This window comes from Stegostoma tigrinum, chromosome 32 (genome assembly GCF_030684315.1).
Source record: "Stegostoma tigrinum isolate sSteTig4 chromosome 32, sSteTig4.hap1, whole genome shotgun sequence".
In the NCBI taxonomy this organism is placed as follows: domain Eukaryota; kingdom Metazoa; phylum Chordata; class Chondrichthyes; order Orectolobiformes; family Stegostomatidae; genus Stegostoma; species Stegostoma tigrinum.
In genome coordinates, this window is record NC_081385.1 from 39,692,075 (window position 1) to 39,712,578 (window position 20,504).

Sequence of the window (20,504 nt, forward strand, 5' to 3'; positions counted from 1 at the left end):
AAAAGAGCTGAATTCTCGAGGTGAGATGAGAGTGACAGCCTTTGACATCGAGGCTGCATTCGACCTAGTGTGGTATCAAGGAGCCCTAGCAAAACTAGAGTCGGTGGGTATCAGGGGGTAAACTCTGGTGGTTGCAGTCATACTTGACACGTAGGAAGATGGTCATGGTTGTGGGAGGTCAGTCATCTCAGCACCAGGACCCTTCTGCACAAGTTCCTCAGGGTCGTGTCCTAGGCCCAACCATCTTCAGTTGCTTCATAAAGGACCTTCCCTCTATGAGAAGGTCAGAAGTGGGGATGTTCGCTGATAATTGCATGAAGTTCAGCACAATTTACAACTCCTTGGATATTGAAGCTATCCACGATGAAATGCAACAAGATCTGGGCAGTATTTGGTCTTCGACTGACAAGTGGCGAGCAACATTCACCCTTCACAAATGCCACGCTATGACCATCACTGATAAGGGACAATTTAACCTCATCTGCTTGACATTCAATGGTGTTACCTTCACTGAATTCCCCACTGTATCAACATCCTGGGTGTAATCATTGATCAGAAACTCAACTGGAGTCACCACATGAATACAGTGGCTACAAGAGCAGGTCAGAGGAGAGGAAGACTGCGGCGCGTAACTCACCAACTGACTCCCCAGATCCTATGATCCTCCTCTGAGTGGTCTCCTCTCGTTCCTATGTTTCTAGCACATATGGGAGATTTTACCAGCAAGTGAATGACTTCAGGGAAAGCGAAGTATGCAGAGGAGAATGACATTTGGCAAAAGTATTGATGCTGATAGACACAGAAAGTAGACAGGATCTTGCCTTGTGTTGGATTAATTAATTCACCTACAGTCGATTCATTGGATGGTTATTGTCAAAGCATATCTTTCTCTAACCTTCTTACCTGTGTAGGTACTGATCAAAGATTAGACAACACCAGATTATAATCCAACAGGTTTATTTGAAAATACTAGCTTTTGAAGCATTTCTCCTTCCTCAGAGGAGGTATCAAGACATAGAATTCAGAAGTAAAAGATCAAAGGATCATACAACTAATGCTATTGTATTGAGTAAACTTAAAATGGCAGGGTGACTCTCTCTTGTGAAATTTTTAAACAGTTAAAAATGTGATGCGGGTTTTGATCGATTAAATTGCAAATCCCAGAATTTCTTTCAAGTCACTGCCCTGAGATAACTAAAGCTTTTATCATTGTGTACAAGAGTTGACCTGTCCAGTCATACAGTGCATTTTAGGTGTGAGGCTTTGTTTAGAATCTCTCTTTCTTTTTATTTCCAAAGCAGGAATTTATAAAATGCCCCATTTGCTGACTGTGTGTTTGCAAATTGTGTGTGTTTTTGAACAAAGTAAAATGTATGTGAAAGTCGTGTGTGTGTGTGTGTGTGTGTGTGTGTCTGTGTGTGTGTGTGTGTGTGTGTGTGTGTGTGTGTGTGTGAGAGAGAGAGAGAATGGGTGTGTGTGTGAGAGAGAGAGAGAGAAGTAGGGGGAAGAGAATATAAGAGAGAATGGGTGGGTGTGTCTGGTGGGGCGATAGTATATAGTGTGGTGGAGTCACCTGTAGTATGTCATAAACCCAAGATTCTGGTTGAGACCATCCTCATGGTTACTTAACTTGGCTATCAGCCTCTGCTTGGTGACTCTGCATTGTGTATCCCGAAGTCTGCCTTGGAGGAACTTTACTGAAGATCCAAGGCTGAATGTCCTTGACCTGCTGAAGTGTTCCTCCACTAGAAGGGAACATCACTTTCTGGTGATTATTGCACTGTGTCTATTCATGCATTGTCCTATCGTCTGCGTGGTCTTGCCAATGTACCATGCCCTGGGACATCCTTGCCTGCAGCATATAAGGTAGACAACATTGGCCGAGTCACATGAGTATCTGCTGTGCATGTGGTGGGTGATGCCCCCAAATGTAATGGCAGTGTTCATGTTGATGGTCGGACATGTCTTGCAGAGGTTGCATGTCGGGTTGTATATAGTAATAATGTGGATAGGTTGCCCTGAAGGATGGGTGGTTTGTTTCAAACAATGGTCTAAGGTATGTCAGTTGTTTGGAGGCATAGTGAAGATTTTGGCAAGGTGCTTTTCATCATCAATAACGTGTTGAAGGCTGTGAAGAACATGACATAGTTTCTTCACTCCAGGGAAGTACTGGATCACCAAGGGCACACTATCGGTCGTACCCCGTGCCTGTCTTCTGACAAAGTCATTACAGTTTTTGGCTGTGGTACGTTGGAACTGGCAATTGATGAGTTGAGCATCGTATCCCATTCTTATGAGGCCATCCTTCAACACCTTCAGGTGTCCATCATGTTGCTCCTCATTTGAACAGATCCTATGTATGTGTAGGGTTTGCTGATAGGGAATGGCTGTTTTAATATGTTTCAGGTGGAAGCGAGAGGAGTGCAGCATCGTGAAGTTATCGTAGGCTTTGATTGGAGGTCCTGTGCTGCGAAGAAGTCTTTTTCGAAACTGTGTATGAAAATGTCGGCATATTGGGGAGCAAGTCTGGTCCCTGTGGCTGATCCATGTGTTTGGATGAAGAATTGGTTGTCGAAGGTTAAGAAGTGGTCGAGGATGAAGTGGATGATTTGTAGGATGGCGAATGGAAATTGGCAGTTGTTTGTACTGAGTGCTGAGGCTGTTGCAGCGATGCCGTCATTGTGGGGGATGCTGGTATTGAGTGCTAATTTGATGCCATTCCCGAAATCCTGAATCAAGAACTGTTAGTTTTAACATCTGCAGAAATATGAGCATTAATGGAATTGAACTTGATAAATAAAGCCACATATTTCAGATGCTGAAGATCTGAAATTAAAAATGAAAAGTGCTCAGCAGATCTGACAGCATATAGACAGAGAGAGAGAGGGAGAAAAACAGAATTGATATTTTTAATCCACAGCATGCAGTTGCAAAGTCTGAAGCTTTGGACATTCCTGTGATGCCACGACTGACTTGCTTCATGGTGACGTCGGCCAATATGGGTATTGAACACACGCTTTTGGCGTCACTTTGCATTGCAAGCCTATTCTACAGACAACTGACCTAAATGATTGTCAAGTCAGATTGACTTGTGATGAATGCCTTATCTGTGGTGAAAAGGAGAAAGTGAAAGGATGAAATATAAAACAAGAAATTCAAATCTGAGGAAGGATTGTTCAGAGGATGTTTTGTTGCTTAGTTTAAATTGAGTGATAATAGAACATAAAATAGCAATAATCTTGTTCACAGATGCTGCCGCATCTTCTGAGTATCTCCATCCTATATTTATTTTAGATTTCCACCACCATTTCCAGTATCTGCTTTTGTTAAACAGCAACAATTTCTTGGGAAGAGAGAAAGCAATATCAGTACTTTTTGGAAAACATACATGAAAATCAAGATAATCAGTTTTTCCAAAGGTACACAGATTAAAGTAGTTCAAATAGCCTTGGTGAATTCATCTTTGGCAGTTACGTGTTTATACAGATGCCTTCTTAGTCTGGTTCCATCCCAATTAATGGGCATATAGTTTTATTTAATTACAGTTAAATATTATGTCCTAATTGAATTGTGTTAACAATAGTCTGAGATTTCCTCCTGTTTTCTTGTACAGTCCTGTCACAGTTATCAGTACATGGCCTGAACAGTATGAGTGAGTACATGCATCTTCTATTCAGCATGCCAAGTGGGTGGTTATACCCCAAACGTAGTTCATTACTGTGTCAATGCATTCATAGCATCAAGTTGGATTGTTTAAGGCTTAGTCAGGCTGTTTGATTGTCTGCAGTGGAAAACACAGGAATACTAGCTTTATTTCTTGAGACGACCCACCTTTAAACTGGATAGACCGAACTGTAGAATTTAAGATCCCTGTTGTGTTTTCCATTTATGTAACTGACAGACACAGAACTGGCTACAGAGTGGGTTAGGGACCATTAGATATATAAGCAGAATTAAGCCATTCAGCCCATCGACTATGCTGTGCCATTCAATCATGGCTGATATGTTTCGCAACCCCATTCACCACCCTTCTTCCTGCAACCCTTGATCCCCTTTCTGATGAAGAACGTATCAATCTCTGTCTTAAATAGACACAATGACTTGATCACCACAGCCTTCTGAAACAGTGAATACCACAGATTCACTGCCCTGTGGCTGAAGGCCGGTCTCTTCGACCTTGAGGCTGTGTCCTCAAGCCCTTCTCTTTCCTGCGACTGAAAACATTTTCTGCAGGTCTATTCTATCTAGCCCTCACAGTATTCTATAAGATTCAGTGAGATCTCCCCTCATCCTTCTGAATTCCATTGAGTACACAGACCCAGAGTCCTCAATTGTTCCTCATACGACAAACCATTCATCCCTGGATAATTCTTGTCAACCCTCTTTGGATCTCCTCCAAAACCAGCACATCTATCCTTAGATACGGAGGCCAAAACTCTTCACAGTGTTCTAAATGCAGTCTGACCAGCATTATACAGCCACAGCAGTACATTTTTGCTTGCAGAGATATCAGATTTGTCTGCTGAAGAAAGGTCTCGGCCCGAAACATCAACCTTCCTGCTCCTCTGATGCTGCTTGCCCTGCTGCGTTCATCAAGCTCTACACATTGTTATCTCAGGTTCTCTAGCATCTGCAGTTCCTACTATCTCAGTACATTTCTGATGATGTTTTCTTTCCCTCTTGAAATGAATATAACATCGCATTTGCTTTCTGAATTGCCAACTGAACCTGCATGCTAACTTTAAGAGAATCCTGAACTAGGTCTTGCAAGACCCGTTGCCCTTCAGATTTCTGAAGCCTTTCCCCATTTAGAAAATGCTCCACCCCTCTATTCCTCCTGCCAAAGTGCACAACCTCACTGTTTCCCAAGTGGTATTTCATCTGCCACTTCTTTGCCCAATCTCCTAACCTGTCCAAGTCCTAATGCAGCTCCCCTGCTTTCTCAACACTACCTTTCCCTCCATCTATCTTTGCACCATCTGCAAACTTAGCAGCAATATCTCAGTTCCTTAGTCCTGTTTGTCAATAAATGACTTCAATTCTTGTGATCCCAACACTGACCCCTGTGGGAGTCTATTCGTCACCCACTGCCATGCTGTAAAAGATCGCTTTATCCCCACCTTCAGCCAATGCTTTGTCCATGCCAGTACTTTGCCTCTAACACAATGGGTTCTTATCTTATTTAGCAGCCTCCTGTGCAGAATCCTCTCAAAGGCTTTGTGGAAGTCCAAACAGATCACGTCCACAGGCTCTCCTTTGTCTAACTTGTACATACCTCCTCAAAGAATTCTAACAGATTTGTCAGGCATGACCTCCGCTTGTTGACTCAGCAGTATTTTACCTTGCACTTCCAAGTGATCGACAATCTCATCATAAATAATAAAATCTTAGCAAGCACCAAGGTTATGCGGACCAGCCTATAATTTCCGATCTTCTGTCTGTCCCTTAAACAACGGTGTTACATTATCCATTTTCCAGTCCTCTGGAACTCTCCCTGACTCCAGTGATTCACGAAAAATCACCATTGATGCCTGCACAATCTCCTGAGCTATCTCCTTCAGAACCCTGGGGTGTAGTGCATCTGGTCCACGTGATTTATCCACCTTCATACCTTTCAGCTTCCCTCACACCTTCTCCTTAGTGATAGCTGCTATTCTCACCTCTGCTCTTGACTCTTCTGGTACGTAATGCTCTTAGTATCCTATTGGTGTCTTCTGCCGTGAAGTGTGATACAAAATACCTATTAATTTCCTCACCTGTTACTTTTTTTTCCCTTTATGACTTTTCCAGCCTCGTTTTCCCCGTGGCCTAGTGTCTACTTTTATCTCTCTCTTACCTTTTTTTACATCTGAAAGAAACTCTTGCAATCTTCTTTTATATTAACTACCTGTTACTTGCCCTCAAATTTCAACTTCTCCCCCGCTTAATGCTTTTCTGGTTGTCCTGTGCTAGTTTTTAAAGGCTTGCTGACACTCCCACAAATCTTCACATTGTAAGGAAAATCGGATTCTATTTTAAAAGTGAATTATTGCTATTCTGAATGACTAAACTAATGATGCTCGTCATTTGGATTTTAAATCAAGAAATTTTTTTTATGGATGGTGTTTATTGATGACTCTTTTTTTTTAATTTAACCACTTTTCCCTAATCAACCTGTTCAGAGATGTCATTGCAAACCTCTGGTGCACGTGGGGGACTTGAACCTGGGCCTTTTGGTCCAGGGACAGGGACACTACCGCTCTGCCACAAGAGAGCCCATTTTACCCTTCTGTATTCTAGTCCCACCTGTTCCTCCCCTTTCAGTCTACCCAGTCAATTCATTAATCAATTAATCCAAATCAACTGCTTCAAGATTTGCTATATTAAAAGCATCCAGTATTTGAAGAAATTTGTGGCACACTCGTCATGCTGATGATTCAGAACCACAATGTCCAGGATCAAATTGAATCTGCTCCAGGGGTGTCTAATAAATTTTTGTTTATCCACATTCCATCTGATGACCACATAGATGTATCATGACGTGTCCAAGCAAATCATATTCTGATTGAAAAAAAATCCCAGCATTTCATCCTGAGGAGCAGTGTTACAGCTGATGTGACCAAGTGTCGTACCCCCTGAACATGCTGCAATTTTTTTCCATATACCCCACTAGACAAAAAGAAAATGCCTCAACACTTCTTTAATGGTGGTTTACGATGACAATGAGATGGAGAGTTAGTTCCAGCAAAATTCTTACTGAACTTGTACTTTTGTAGTGGACTTTTCTGATGTCACTTCGCTAATTTATTAATTATATTTGTTAAACACAGGAAAATAATAAAGTATCATTGCCAATATTTTAGCTAAAAATATGCAAAGAGCAATCAAATATTATTTTATTTGCAGCTTTACACAGTCTCTGCAACTGACTCAGGATGACATGCATTCAAGAATAGAACGTTATGCCAACAGGTTAAAAAATACTTTGCCTCATTGAAATTCTAATTTGTTTCTATACAGTGCCAACTGATTAAACTGGTTCATGTAGGGATGGCTCAGTGGTTAGCACTGTTGCCTGACAGTGCCAAGGATTTGGGTTCACTTTCACCCTTTAGCAATTGTTTGTGTGGAGTTTGCACATTCTCCTCATGTCTGTATGGGTTTCCTCCAGGTGCTCCAGTTTCCTCCCATAGTCCAAGGATTTGCAGGTTAGGTGGGTTAGCCATGGGAAATGCAGGGTTACAGGGATAGGGTAGGGAAAGTTCTGGGTGGGATGCTCTTCGGAGAGTCCATGTGGACTGAGTGGGCCTGCTTCCACACTGCAGAGATTCTGTGTTTTGGCCAAATGAGAAATCACTTAGTTCTTGGACATTGGTGATTAAAAACAAAATTCACCGTTGTCTAGCTCTGACCCTTTGTTTTCCATTTTAATTTAACCCGGGATTTGATCAAGTGCTATGTGTAATGAAGTTCGAATTTGTGTATTTCATTCCCTCCAGCTTTTTAACATGACATTACCAGAATATTGATGTCAGAAAAGTTTACCTGAATTCTTCACCATGCACAGAACATGCATTGCACAGTCACGGTGGTAGTCTTTACATACAGTGAGTGAAGGGAGAGGCTGGTGTCACTGGACTAGTAATCCAGAAATGTAGATTAATATTCCATGCGTTCACAACTCTGGGTGAAGAACCTCCCTCTGACGTCTCCTCTATACCTTCCTCCTAACACATTAAAACTATGACCCCTCGTGGCAGTCAATCCTGCCCTGGGGAAAGGTGTCTGGCTATCGACTCTATCCATGCCTCTCACTACCTTGTACACCTCGATCAGGTGACCTCTCTTCCTTCTTCTCTCCAGAGAGAAAGATCCGAGCTCCGTCAACCTCTCCTCATAAGACAAGCCCTCCAGTCCAGTCAGCATCCTGGTAAACCTCCTTTGCACCCTCTCTAAAGCCTCCACATCTTTCCTATAATAGGGCGACCAGAACTGGACACAATATTCCAAGTGTGGTCTCACCAGGGTTTTGTAAAGCTGCAGCATAACCTCACGGCTCTGAAACGCGATTCCCCTGTTCATGAAAGCCAAAACACCATATGCTTTCTCAACAACCTTATCCACTTAGGTGGCAACTTTGAGGGAGCTATGCACTTGAACACCAAAATCCCGCTGTTCCTCCACACTGCCGAGAATCCTGCCTTTAATCCTATATTCAGCATTTAAGTTTGACCTTCCATAATGCATCCACTCGCATTTATCCAGGTTGAACTCCATCTGCCATTTCTCAGCCCAGCTCTGCATTCTGTCAATGTCTCGCTGAAGCCTGCAATAGCCCTCGATACTATCAATGGCACCTCCAACCTTTGTGTCATCAGCAAACATGCTAACCCACCCTTCAACCTCCTCATTCAAGTCATTTATAAAAACTCCAAAGAGCAGAGGCCCAAGAACAGAGCCCTGCGGGACGCCTCCAGGCACTGACCTCCAGGCAGAGTACTGACCATCTACAACCACTTTCTGTCTCCTGTCAGCCAACCAATTCTGAATCCAGACACCCTGTATCCCATACCTCCTGACTTTATGAAAGTGCCTGCCATGGGGAACTTTATCAAATGCCTTGCTGAAGTCCATGTACACCACATCCACTGCTCAACCCTTGTCAACCTGTCTCGTGACCTCCTCAAAGAACTCAATAAGATTTTTGAGACATGACCTGCCCCCCACAAAGCCATGCTGACTCCCTTTAATCACACTATGCTTTTCCAAATAGTCATCAATCCTATCCCTCAGAATTCTTTCCAAAACCTTACTGACCACAGACGTAAGACTGACTGGTCTGTAATTTCTAGGGATTTCCCTATTCCCTTTCTTGAAAAGAGGAACAACATTTGCCTCCCTCCAATCTTCCGGTACGACTCCCATGGAGAGTGAGGAAGCAAAGATTTTCGCCAGCAGCTTAGCAACCTCCTTTCTTGCATCCCCGGAGCAACCCAGGATAAATCTGTTCTGGCCCTGGGGACTTATCAATTTTAATGCTCACTAAAATTTCCAGCTCATCAACTTCCTCAATCACGATCTGTTCAAGCCTGTTTTTCTGCTCCTCAAAGTTCTCATTCACAACAAGGCCCCTTTCCTGAGTGAAAACTGAAGCAAAAAACTCATTTCGGGCTTCCCCTATCTGCTCAGACTCCACGCACAAGTTCCCTGCGCTATCCTTGATCGGCCCTACCTTCTCCCTGATCATTCTCTTATTCCTCACGTATAAGTAAAATGCCTTGGGGTTCTCCCTAATCCTTCCTGCCAAGCCTTTCTCGTTCCCCCTCCTGGCCCTCCTCAGTCCACTCTTGAGCTCTTCTGAGCAAGCCTGTAATCCTCTAAAGCTGTGCTAGACTCTTGCTTCCTCCACCTTACGTAAGTTGCCTTTTTCTTTTTGACGAGAAGCACCTCTGTTCCTGTCATCCAAGGCTCCTTAATCTTACCCCTTCTTACCTGTCTCAGAGGAACAAATTTGTGGATCACTTGCAACAACTGCTCCTTAAACAGTCTCCACATGTATGTTGGGCCCCTTCTGTGGAACAATTGCTCCCAATCTGTACTTCCCAACTCCTGCCTGATGGCATCATAGTTTCCTTTACCCCAGTTAAATATCTTCCCCTGGTAACTGCTCCTCTCCCTTTCCATGGCTATGGTAAATGTGAGGCTGTTGTGGTCACTGTCGCTAAAGTGTCCTCCCACCAGGACATCTGACACCTGTCCTGGCTCATTGCCAAGCACCAAATCCAAAATGGCCTCCCCCCTTGTCGGCCTGTCCACATACTAAGTAAGGAAACCCTCCTGGACACACCTGACAAAAACGGCTCCATCCAAACCATCTGCACGAAGGAGTTTCCAATCAATATGGGGAAAGTTGAAGTCACCCATAACAACAACCCTGCTATGTTTGCCCTTTTCAACAATCTGCTGGCCTATGAGTTCTTCGATCTCCCAACTGCTATTTGGGGGTCTGTAGAAAACCCCCAATGATGTGACTGCTCCCTTGTTGTTCCTAACTTCCACCCATACTGACTCAGTCGACAAACTTTCCTCGGCAACCTCACTTGACGAGTCCTCATCAAAAGTTCTTTCACCCACCGTTATACTGTCCTTGACTAACAAAGCCACACCTCCCCCTCTTTTGCCACCTTCCCTGACCTTAATGAAAGATCTAAACCCTGGAACCTGCAATACCCATTCCTGACCCTGCTCTATCCTGCTCTATCCATGTCTCCGAAATGGCCACAACATCGAAGTCCCAGGAAACTAGCCAAGCGGCAAACTCACCTACCTTGTTCCGCATACTCCTTGCGTTAAAGTAGACACACTTCAACCCAGCTTGCTGTCTGCCAGCACATTCCCGTGACAGTGCGGTCCTGTCCATGCCCTCCCTCCTCTCATCCTCCTGTGTACGAGGACTACACCTCCATTTCCCATCCCCCTTCTGAGCTCGTTTAAATCCACGCGAATAGCACGAGCAAATTTCCCACCCAGGATATTTGTGCCCCTCTGATTCAAGTGGAGACCGTCCTGTTTGTAGAGGTCCCACCTTCCCCAGAATGAGCCCCAATTGTCCATGTACCTGAAGCCCTCCCTCCTGCACCATCCCTGCAGCCACGTGTTCAGGTGAAATCTCTCCCTGTTCTTTGCCTCGCTATCACGTGGCACGGGTAACAAACTAGAGATGATCACTCTGTTTGTTTTAGCTCTCAACTTCCACCCTAGCTCCCTGAAATTCTGCCTGACATCCGTATCCCTCTTTCTACCTATGTCGTTGGTGCCTATGTGGACCACGAGTTGGGGCTCGTCACCCTCTCCCTTCAGGACCCCAAAGACACGATCCGAGACATCACAGACCCTGGCACCTAGGAGGCAACACACCGACTGTGAGTCTCTTTCGTTCCCGGCAAACCTTTTATCAGTCCCTCTTACTATTGAGTCCCCAATGACTATCACTGTCTTCCTATCCCCCCTTCCCTTTTGTGCAAGAGGGACAGACTCTGTACCAGAGACCTGCACCCCACTGCATGACCCTGGTAAGTCGTCCACCCCAACAGTATCCAAAACGGTCTACTTGTTTTTCAGGGGAACTACCACAGGGGATCCCTGCACTGACTGTTTTTTCGCCCATCTAACAGTTACCCAGCTTTCTTCACGCTTAGGAGTAACTACTCCCCTGTAACTCTTGACTATCAATGACTCTGCCTCCCAAATGATCCGAAGTTCATCCAGCTCCCGCTCCTGTTCTCTAAAGTAGTCTTGGAGGAGCAAGAGTTAGGTGCACTTCCTGCAGATGTATTTGGATGGGACACTAATGACATCCTTCACCTCATACATCATGCAGGAGGAACATTTCTCCACCTGCACTGCCATCCCTGCTAATCCCCTAAACAGAAAGTAAAAAAAGTGAAGCTTACCTTGATTTGTCCCTGGTGTATAAGGTTAGAGTAGGTGGATGGGTGAGAGGCCCTACAAGAGTAGGGTTTACACACTGATCACTTACATAGCTGAGGGATGAAAAAAAAAGTCCCTCCCTTCCCAGAAACCTCAGCACCCGCTCGCGCTGCTCCTTCATAAAAAAATAGAAGGCTCCAACGCTCGAGGTAAGCTTTCTAAAGATTTAAAATCTCTGACTCACCAGCTTCCCGACAGGCCCCTGGTCCAAGCTCCCACTCGCGCTGCTGCTTCACAAAGAATTGGAAGGCTCCAACACTCGAGGTAAGCTTCCCGGCCCTGGTCCAGCCTCAGTGTGAAACGACGACTCTTTAGTACTGAGATGAGGAGGAATTTCTTCAGCCAGAGGCTGGTAAATCTCTGGAACCCATTGCCACAGAAGGCTGCAGAGGCCAAGTCATTGAATTGATTTAAGACAGAGATATCTTGGTTCTTGATTAGCAACGTGATCAACGGTTATAAGAAGAAGGTAGGAGAATGGAGCTGAGAAACATATCACCTGTGATTGAAAGACAGGGCAGACTGGTTGGGCTGAATGGCCTAACTCTGCTCCTATATTTAATGGGCTGATGGAGCCCCCATGTGAGCAGCAAATCCAGTATGTTAATATGAAAAAGATGCAAGTAAATTGGAGTTCCTCAAGGAAGGAATGTTTGAGCCCAGGAGGTGGAAAAAAGTGAAAAGGGATTTGACTGTGGTATGATAGAGAGAATAGTTCTTTCAAAATGTTAAAAGAGGAGAAGGCGGGCAGATGTGTTTGGTCATGGAAATGATAGAGGATAATCTGTTACATTTGGAGGCTGGTATGATGGAATGAGAGAGTGCAAAGGAAATCCTGCCTTTATTTCAGACTTCCAACTTCCACAGTATATTGTTATGTTTTCGTGAAATTGAGGCATTTGACGTTGAAAACAATAAGTAGTAGATTACAAGTGACCATGTAAAAATTATGATGATGTCCTTAATCCACTGCTTTGGACTAGAACATCCTTTGAAGTTTGAAGTTTACCACTTGCATTGAGACCCTTCACAAAATTAGTCTCCATGCTGGATTTTAAGTTACACCTGTTTGATACGCTATTATTTATTGCTCTAGAAAGCATTACATTTTATTGTAAAACATTGCAAAAACTCAATTGCAGTATATTTATGTAGCCTTTATGTGAGTTTTATTATATGCCGTGCAGGGCGGGAGTAGTAATCAACCATGAATTATGTGAGTTTCAGTGTAAGAGAAATATTAAACATGCATGACAGGGTTCTCACTCTCTTGTCCCTTTGTTCCGTGTTGATAGTAGAGCAATTTACAAGATCCTTGTGCCTCAAGCTGCCGAAACACTTCAAAGTTTAGTTTTACATCTTTTAGAAATATGCAAAGAACTGTGTGAGAAAAGCCATCTCACTAAGTACTGCTCGGTTCGCAATAAACAACTGCAGCTCCCAGTCGCAAACCATTTCCACTCCCCCTCCCATTCTTTAGATGACATGTCCATCATGGGCCTCCTGCAGTGCCACAATGATGCCACCCGAAGGTTGCAGGAACAGCAACTCATATTCCGCTTGGGAGCCCTGCAGCCCAATGGTATCAATGTGGACTTCACCAGCTTCAAAATCTCCCCTTCCCCCACCGCATCCCAAAACCAGCCCAGTTCGTCCCCTCCCCCCACTGCACCACACAACCAGCCCAGCTCTTCCCCTCCACCCACTGCATCCCAAAACCAGTCCAACCTGTCTCTGCCTCCCTAAACTGTTCTTTCTCTCACCCATCCCTTCCTCCCACCCCAAGCCGCACCTCCATCTCCTACCTACTAACCTCATCCCACCTCCTTGACATGTCCGTCTTGTCTGGACTGACCTATCCCTTCCCTACCTCCCCACCTATACCCTCCTCTCCACCTAACTTCATTTCTCTCTATCTTCGGTCCGCCTCCCCCTCTCTCCCTATTGATTCCAGAACCCTCACCCCATCCCCCTCTCCGATGAAGGGTCTAGGCCCGAAACATTAGCTTTTGTGCTCCTGAGATGCTGCTGGGCCTACTGTGTTCATCCAGCCTCACATTTTATTATCTTGGATTCTCCAGCATCTGCAGTTCCCATTATCACTAAGTACCTCAAACATTTGAAATGTATTTCCATTTCTCACAGTACCAGGGCAGCGTCACAAACGATTATTTGGAAAGGGAAAGTGTGCAAGGTTACAGGGAAAAGGGAGCAAATGTTCATATTAGAATGTAGCACCAAAAGTACCACCAGAACAACTTCTCAGTAATACTCAAGGCTGTTCAAGAAAACTGTCTCAATGTCCTCTTTGGAGAGAATGTTTTTGAACAAACATTCAATTATGTCACCTATAATGTAGTAATTGCTGACTTGCGTTTAACGACGTAGTAAACTGAGGATTCATATTTGTTTGGAAAACCAGAAAAGCCATTGACTGAAGGCAAATAGCCAGACTGCCTTGGGTACACAGTTTCAGACATCTCTCAGACTCCCCCTGGATAGCAGTGGAACAAGTACTTTGCCATCTGTTATCTTTGTGCGCAATGTGCCCACTGTCCATTTCAAACCAATGATCTGAGCCACTTTTTGCATATAGATGATGATCAATTGTCTCCTCCAATTCTGGACTTTTAGAAGGATACAAAGTCTTAGGAGAGAGCGTGGAAGATATTTACAAGAATGAAATTCGTCATCTGTGGAATCAATCATTAAGTTGGGTAAGAGAAGTTGGAATTGTTTTCCTTTGAGATAAGAATGCCCAGAGGAAACCTGATGAAAGTATTCAAAATGGTGAAATGTTAGGACAGAGTAGATGGGGAGAAAACATTCTTGATGGTGAAATGATCAAGAATAAAATGGCACAGATTTAAAGTAATTAATACAAGGAGCAAATATGGTTTGGGCAAAAGCTTTTGGGATGCAATGCCAGTGAACATGTGCAGGCAGGCTCAATTGAGACAATCAAGAATAAATTAAACAATTATTTGGAAAGGAAAAATGTGTAAGGTTTCAGGGAAAAGGGAGCAAAATAGCACTAAATGAAATGCTTGCGAAGATATAATAGGCTGAATGACCTCCTTCTGTGCCATAGCAATTCTGAGATTATATATTCCTTTGTTGACAGAATAAATCTGATAATATGACCATAATACCTGGCACGAACCACATGTGACGGTTTCAGGTCATGCCATGCTTGGGTTTTGGCTCTTCCAGTTCATTGATAATGGAGCCACAAACCAACCTATAGTACTTGAATCAAACTCCAATTGCATCAGAATGGCATCTAATCGTTAATTAAATGCTTTCTGGCTGAATATATCGGAGGTATTGAATTGAATGGCCATAGAAATGACCCACCTAACCAGCAATGATCTATTCATATCAGTATTCTCGCTGTCTTACTCTTGTCCAATATGTGCAAATAGAGGAAAAAGACATACAATGTGCTGGGATCTCACAGCGCTTAACAGTGGGTGAATCCTATTTGTGAAGCAACATATGAATTCATGTCAGAATAAATTGATACAATTTTTTTAAACAATGAGAGGTATAAATAGAGTTAATGGTAGTTGCCTTTTCCGTAGGATGGGGGATTTCATGACAAGGGGGTACATGTTTAAGGTGAGAGGAGAGAAATTTAAAAAGGACGTGAGGCAATTTTTTTACGCAGAGGTGGTTTGTGTGTGGAATGAGCTTCCCAAGGAACTGGTGGAAGTGGGTACAACTGCAGTATTAAAAAGAAATTTGGAAAAGCACATGAATAGTACAGGTTTGGAGGGATATAGGCCAGGAGTAGGCAGATGGGACAAGTTTAGTTTGGAATAATGTTTGACATAGACAGGTTGGACTGAAAGGTTTGTGTCTGTGCTGTACGATCCTATGACTATAAAAGAACAAGCATTCTTCACAGCTGTAGATTTTGGATTTCCTTGTTGATGCAGTGTGTAGATATACTGTGGTCATCTTGTCAGTTTCATATTTTCTGACCAAGTTTAAAGTTCCAGCCCTGCTCATGAAAGGGATCGCAGAATATATCAACCACCCAGTTGAATCAGGCCTCATCATAGGCTCCTGGAGGCTGCTGCAAAGTTTCTACAGATACACATGCATGCATCTGACCCAGATCTTTTGGATTTCTTTTTGATTAGATTCCAACACCCTCAATTTTAAACGTATGCTGCAGCTGCGCAAGGTAAAATCTTCCATGCATGGTCTGTATCCATACTTGATATGTTTGGGTCCGACATGGATAGCTTCCGCATCATATCTTTGGAGTGAAATTAAAAGCTGTGGAGGTTCACTCAAAGGCCAGCAGACGCTGAACCAGCTGACGAGTCTGATTATACACTCAGCATCACTAGCACTTGTGATGAATCGTGAATGAGAATGTCTAGTTTTGCTTTTGTACACGAGCAGGTTGGATATTAGCAGTTAAGTGGGAGAGGTTCAAAATGATTCTGTGCACTGTTTAACATGTTATATTTCATGCCAAAGCTTATAGTGTTGTGCTAATACTGTAACTAGATAATGGGAAACACATCACTGGTTGAACGAATGCTCAGAAATGCAGGATTTAAAGCAGGACTAATAAACTCACAAGATGTAATAGATTTTTACTTTTCCTGAGACCCTGCATATTATTTGTTCATGTACTTGGTGTAAATACGTTTGATTTAAAGTAATTTTTCTTTCAGTTGAAAACAGGAGGATGCCCTTCCATGGCATTTGAGATTCATGTCAAGATAAGTGCACCAATGACCTTTTAGATAGCAAGGTTGTATTGAACAGGCATACAAATCTGGGAAGTAATTAATACATTGTGAGTGATCCATGGGTAGAAATGACCTTTCATTTTACATGGCTTACCAAGTGTATTGGTTAGCTATAGTGAAATTTGTTGGCAGTTGCCAGCTTTAGGATTAATGGCAGTTGGTCTTCATACAAAGATTGCCTTCTGCATCTTTAAGCCTGAGTCATTTCTCTGTGTACGCATGAAACTGTTAACTGCAAATTGCTGACATTTAAATAGCTGTTAGCATTCTGACAGTTTTATTGATCAGTTCATGTGATGATGGTCCCTGATATGTACAGTGTAGTCGGCATGCATGAAGCAATTAATGCTTATTTTTCTCATTGTTTGACCTGTATAGTTTTGACTATAATTTTTCAATGCTATTGTACACTTCTTTGAATGGTAAGGGAGTAAGGTAGACACCCCTGCTTTCTGCAAAAAAGTGAAATACTACAGATGCTGGAAATTTGGGAAAAACAAAATGTTGGTAAAGCTCACCAGGTCAGTCAGCATTTATGGAGAGAGAGCCAGGCATGACGGTTCAGGTCATGTTGAGATAACCTTTCACCAGACTGCTGTATTGTTTTTTTTAGCAGGAGAGCTCTGCAGGTCTGTACAGAGTAGTCTGCTATCATGTCCTGTCTCATTATCTTAGTGCCTTTAAAAGGCTGGAGAGTGCTTTGAACTGAATCAAGTATAAAGTTTCAGAACAAAAAATCATCTGAAACCATTATGGACCCAATCAGTATTTCTATTGAATCCACAGAGATCAACTTCATGGCTGTTGGGTTGATATAGTGAGTCATTAATTAGCTCTAGAGTCAGCTAGTATTGAATGATATAATGATTGGTAGCTCCAATTTGACATCCAGGACACACAAGGTGCTTATCAGTACTGGTTAATTGAGACATTCACCCATAGTGTCACAGAGTGTCAGTTTAATAGCTTTCTGTCTCAACCTGAAATATTGTGTCTATGTAACCTAGTGAAATGTATGCTTGGGTGGGTGAAAGTATGCTTTGTTAATGTTAATACATTTCATTTTGAGGAATACTTCAAACCCATTGTACTAATGTACTGTACAGGTGCACTTGAAAGGGATTCATTTGCTCATCAGTAGTTCTGAGTACCATGGTAAGAAACTTTATCAATGCAAGTTATTTCTTTCTTGGACCTAATATTTCTGGTGGGAGTAGCCAAATTTAAAGGTCAGCAGATATCAGTCCTGTTCATTGAGATAATATCGGCTCCGTTACTTTCTGCATTGTTATTCTCTTGTGGCACTTAAATCCAGGTTTGCCTACAAATACAATTTTATTGACTCTCCTCAGAAAATATGCATTGTCATGGAATCTTTGTGTTACACTTCGCCTTGGGAGATTTTACTGTACAAATACAGGTTGTTGTGGTACCCACATCATAATTACTTGTACATTATTTGTTTTGTACCAAAATTATTAGCTTCCAGTTCTGTGTCCAGCATATTCGTATCCCGCGATGTTAGTTACAGTGCACACTTACCATTTGGGGTGTTTGTTTGTGAAATGAATTCAATTTTTCTGTTTAAGAAATGCCAGCTGAACTTTTGTGAAACCCTTCTTCAGTTATTGTTGTTAATGTTTTTTTTGCAAATTTGTGGGCATTAACAACTGCTTTTTATTTTTGTTCTGTGTTCCCTTCTGCATGCTCAAAATCATTAAATTTTTAAAAAAAATATTTCTGTGAGAGCAGTGTCACTGGAAAGGCTAACAAAGACCCATCCTTAAGTGTTCTTGAGAATGCGGTGGTAGCTGTATTCCCGAGATGCTGCATTCCATGTAGTGTACACCCCATAGTGGTAATGAGTTCAAAGTTTCTGACCCTGTGACAGTGAACTGAGAGCAATATAGTTCCATGTCAGGATGCTCTGTGGCCTGGAGAGATCTAACAGGTGATGGGCGCTCCTCTGTGTCGATTAATCATTGCCATCTTCGAGATGGCGGAAGTCATGTGTTTGGAAGGTGCTGTTGAAGGAGCCATGAAGTTACGGCAGTGCATCTTGTAGATGGTATCCGTTGTAGGCCAGTGGTGTTTGGGATGCTGAAGAAGTGGCAGGCTCTTATTGAATGGAGTTGGGCTTCTTGAGAGTTGTTAGAGAAGTATGCACTTGGACAAGTGATAGTATTCCAATAACAGTCTGGACATGTGCATTGCAGCTGCTGCATAGAGGTGGGAGATGTTATTTGCTGAATAATGCCCAATCTCTTGTAATCGCATGTGTTTCTGTGGCTGGGCCAGTTAAGTTTCCAGTCATTGGTAAACCCCAGAATATTTTTATTCACTATGTATACTGTTGGTTATATCAACAACTAATGCCCGTTCCTGCGGGCAGTTAAGAATCATCCACGTTGCTCTGTGTCTGGAGTCACATGAGAACCAGCTAAGGTGGCAGATTTCCTTCTCTAAGGGACATGAATGAACCAGATGAGTTTTTATAACAAATGGTTAGGGACTTGCTCTTAGGCTAGCATTTTATACCAGATTTTGATTGACTAAATACCTTTCTTATACTGAGGCAGAGGACACACATTTGAAAGGATTTTTTTTTCACACCTCAAGTTTGTGATCTAGATTAGACTACTGAGTGAAATACGGGAGTAACTTTCAAAGAAAACTGAGTGTATATTTGGAAAAAGGAAATTTTGGAAACCCTGGTGAAAGAACAGGAGAGAGGATTGTTGGGTAGTTCTTTCAAAGAATAAGTGTAAACAGTCAAATGATCTGTTTCTGTTTGTCAAATTCAATGAATCAGGAAGAGAGGAAATAATAAAATTGCTCAATCTAGTAAGGTGGGCTTGTCCTGTGTATAATTTGTAAATCAGTTTCATTAGGCTGTGGAATCTTGACCCAGTGTTAAACAAAATGGAAGTATTTTCAAATAACTTACATTGACTGTTGAAGCTAGTTTAGTTTTGAATTATTTAAAATTTATTCTTTTAAAATGAAGGTATTAGCAGTCTACGCAATCAGTAGGATGCTGTTGTCAAGTTCGTTTTTGGAGACCCTCACAGACTTGATGCATTAACAAGACACTGACCTGTTTAGAAAAACACAAATCCTTTTATTACCAAGCAAGTACAAGCCAAGGAGAATCACTACTGAACTCAGCACAGAGTGCCGAGTCTCGCAAGTAATTCTCCCCGAGCAGCTTCCTGCCCAGCTAGGAATTCAGTGTAAAACTTTTGTAACTCCTTATCTTCCCACACATCAATATGCAGACATTGTCTTAAGCTTCCTGACTGAATAAAATTCAGACGACAGTCCCTGCTTTTCATACTTTACAAAAGACATGATACATAAAAGTTTCACAATTTACAATGACATGATACATGAACCAATTACTACAACAGACAAAGACAGGATACCAAACAATTATTACATCAAGAACATAAAAGACCAGGATATAGTATCGATTGCTCGTGAAGTGGCTGCTCATGGCTGGAGGTGATTTCAAGTTGTTATCGGGACAGATTGTGATTTCAAGTTGTCGGTGTGTCTGGCTAGAACAAAGTCACTGCCCTGGCCCCTTTTGTCAGCGACAGAAGTTACATGCTTTAGAGGTCTTGCACCTTTACAAATGTTCCCCACCTAACCCTATTTGAAACAGTTTAATTCTAATTTTATTCAGTCAGGAAGCTTAAGACAGTGTCTGCACACTGATGTGTGGGAAGATAAGGAGTTACAAAAGTTTTACACTGAATTCCTAGCTGGGCAGGAAACTTCGGGGCAGTGCCTGCATACCTACGTGTAGGCAGATAAAAGACTTTAATTTATAGCAGTGTAGAAATCAATGGGATGTTATCCCATTAACGTCTCACTGTGGGAACTGAAGGGATCTGAGCTGGGTTTGACCAACAGAATAAAGTTATTAAACTATTCAGAGATCTGAGGAGTTATTTTTTAAATGAAGAAACTAAGCATACTTGGTTTAATATTTCCCTGTTCATGATGTATTGCCTCACTTTGTAAAGCAAGTACTGCATGATACATTTTGGAACAAATACCTATAACACTGCTTTGCAGTGGTGCCAGACTTAGACTTAGATTACTGTTTAAAATGAGGCTAAACATTTCAACTTGTTTTCTCTCTCTTTCTCTTTGGTACCCTTTTCTACCCAGGAAATAATAATTGTGACGCTGGATTATTTTTAGAGGTTGAATTGGTTGTCCCAAAGCATGAAGTTTTTGTGTCTTGTGTGTGCG

The 20,504-nt window shown here is 42.5% G+C and overlaps 1 pseudogene; it reads left to right on the top strand.

Annotated features, from left to right (window-relative positions):
• Positions 1-20,504, top strand: part of LOC125450205 (utrophin-like) — a 205,451-nt pseudogene that overhangs the window by 42,377 nt on the left and 142,570 nt on the right.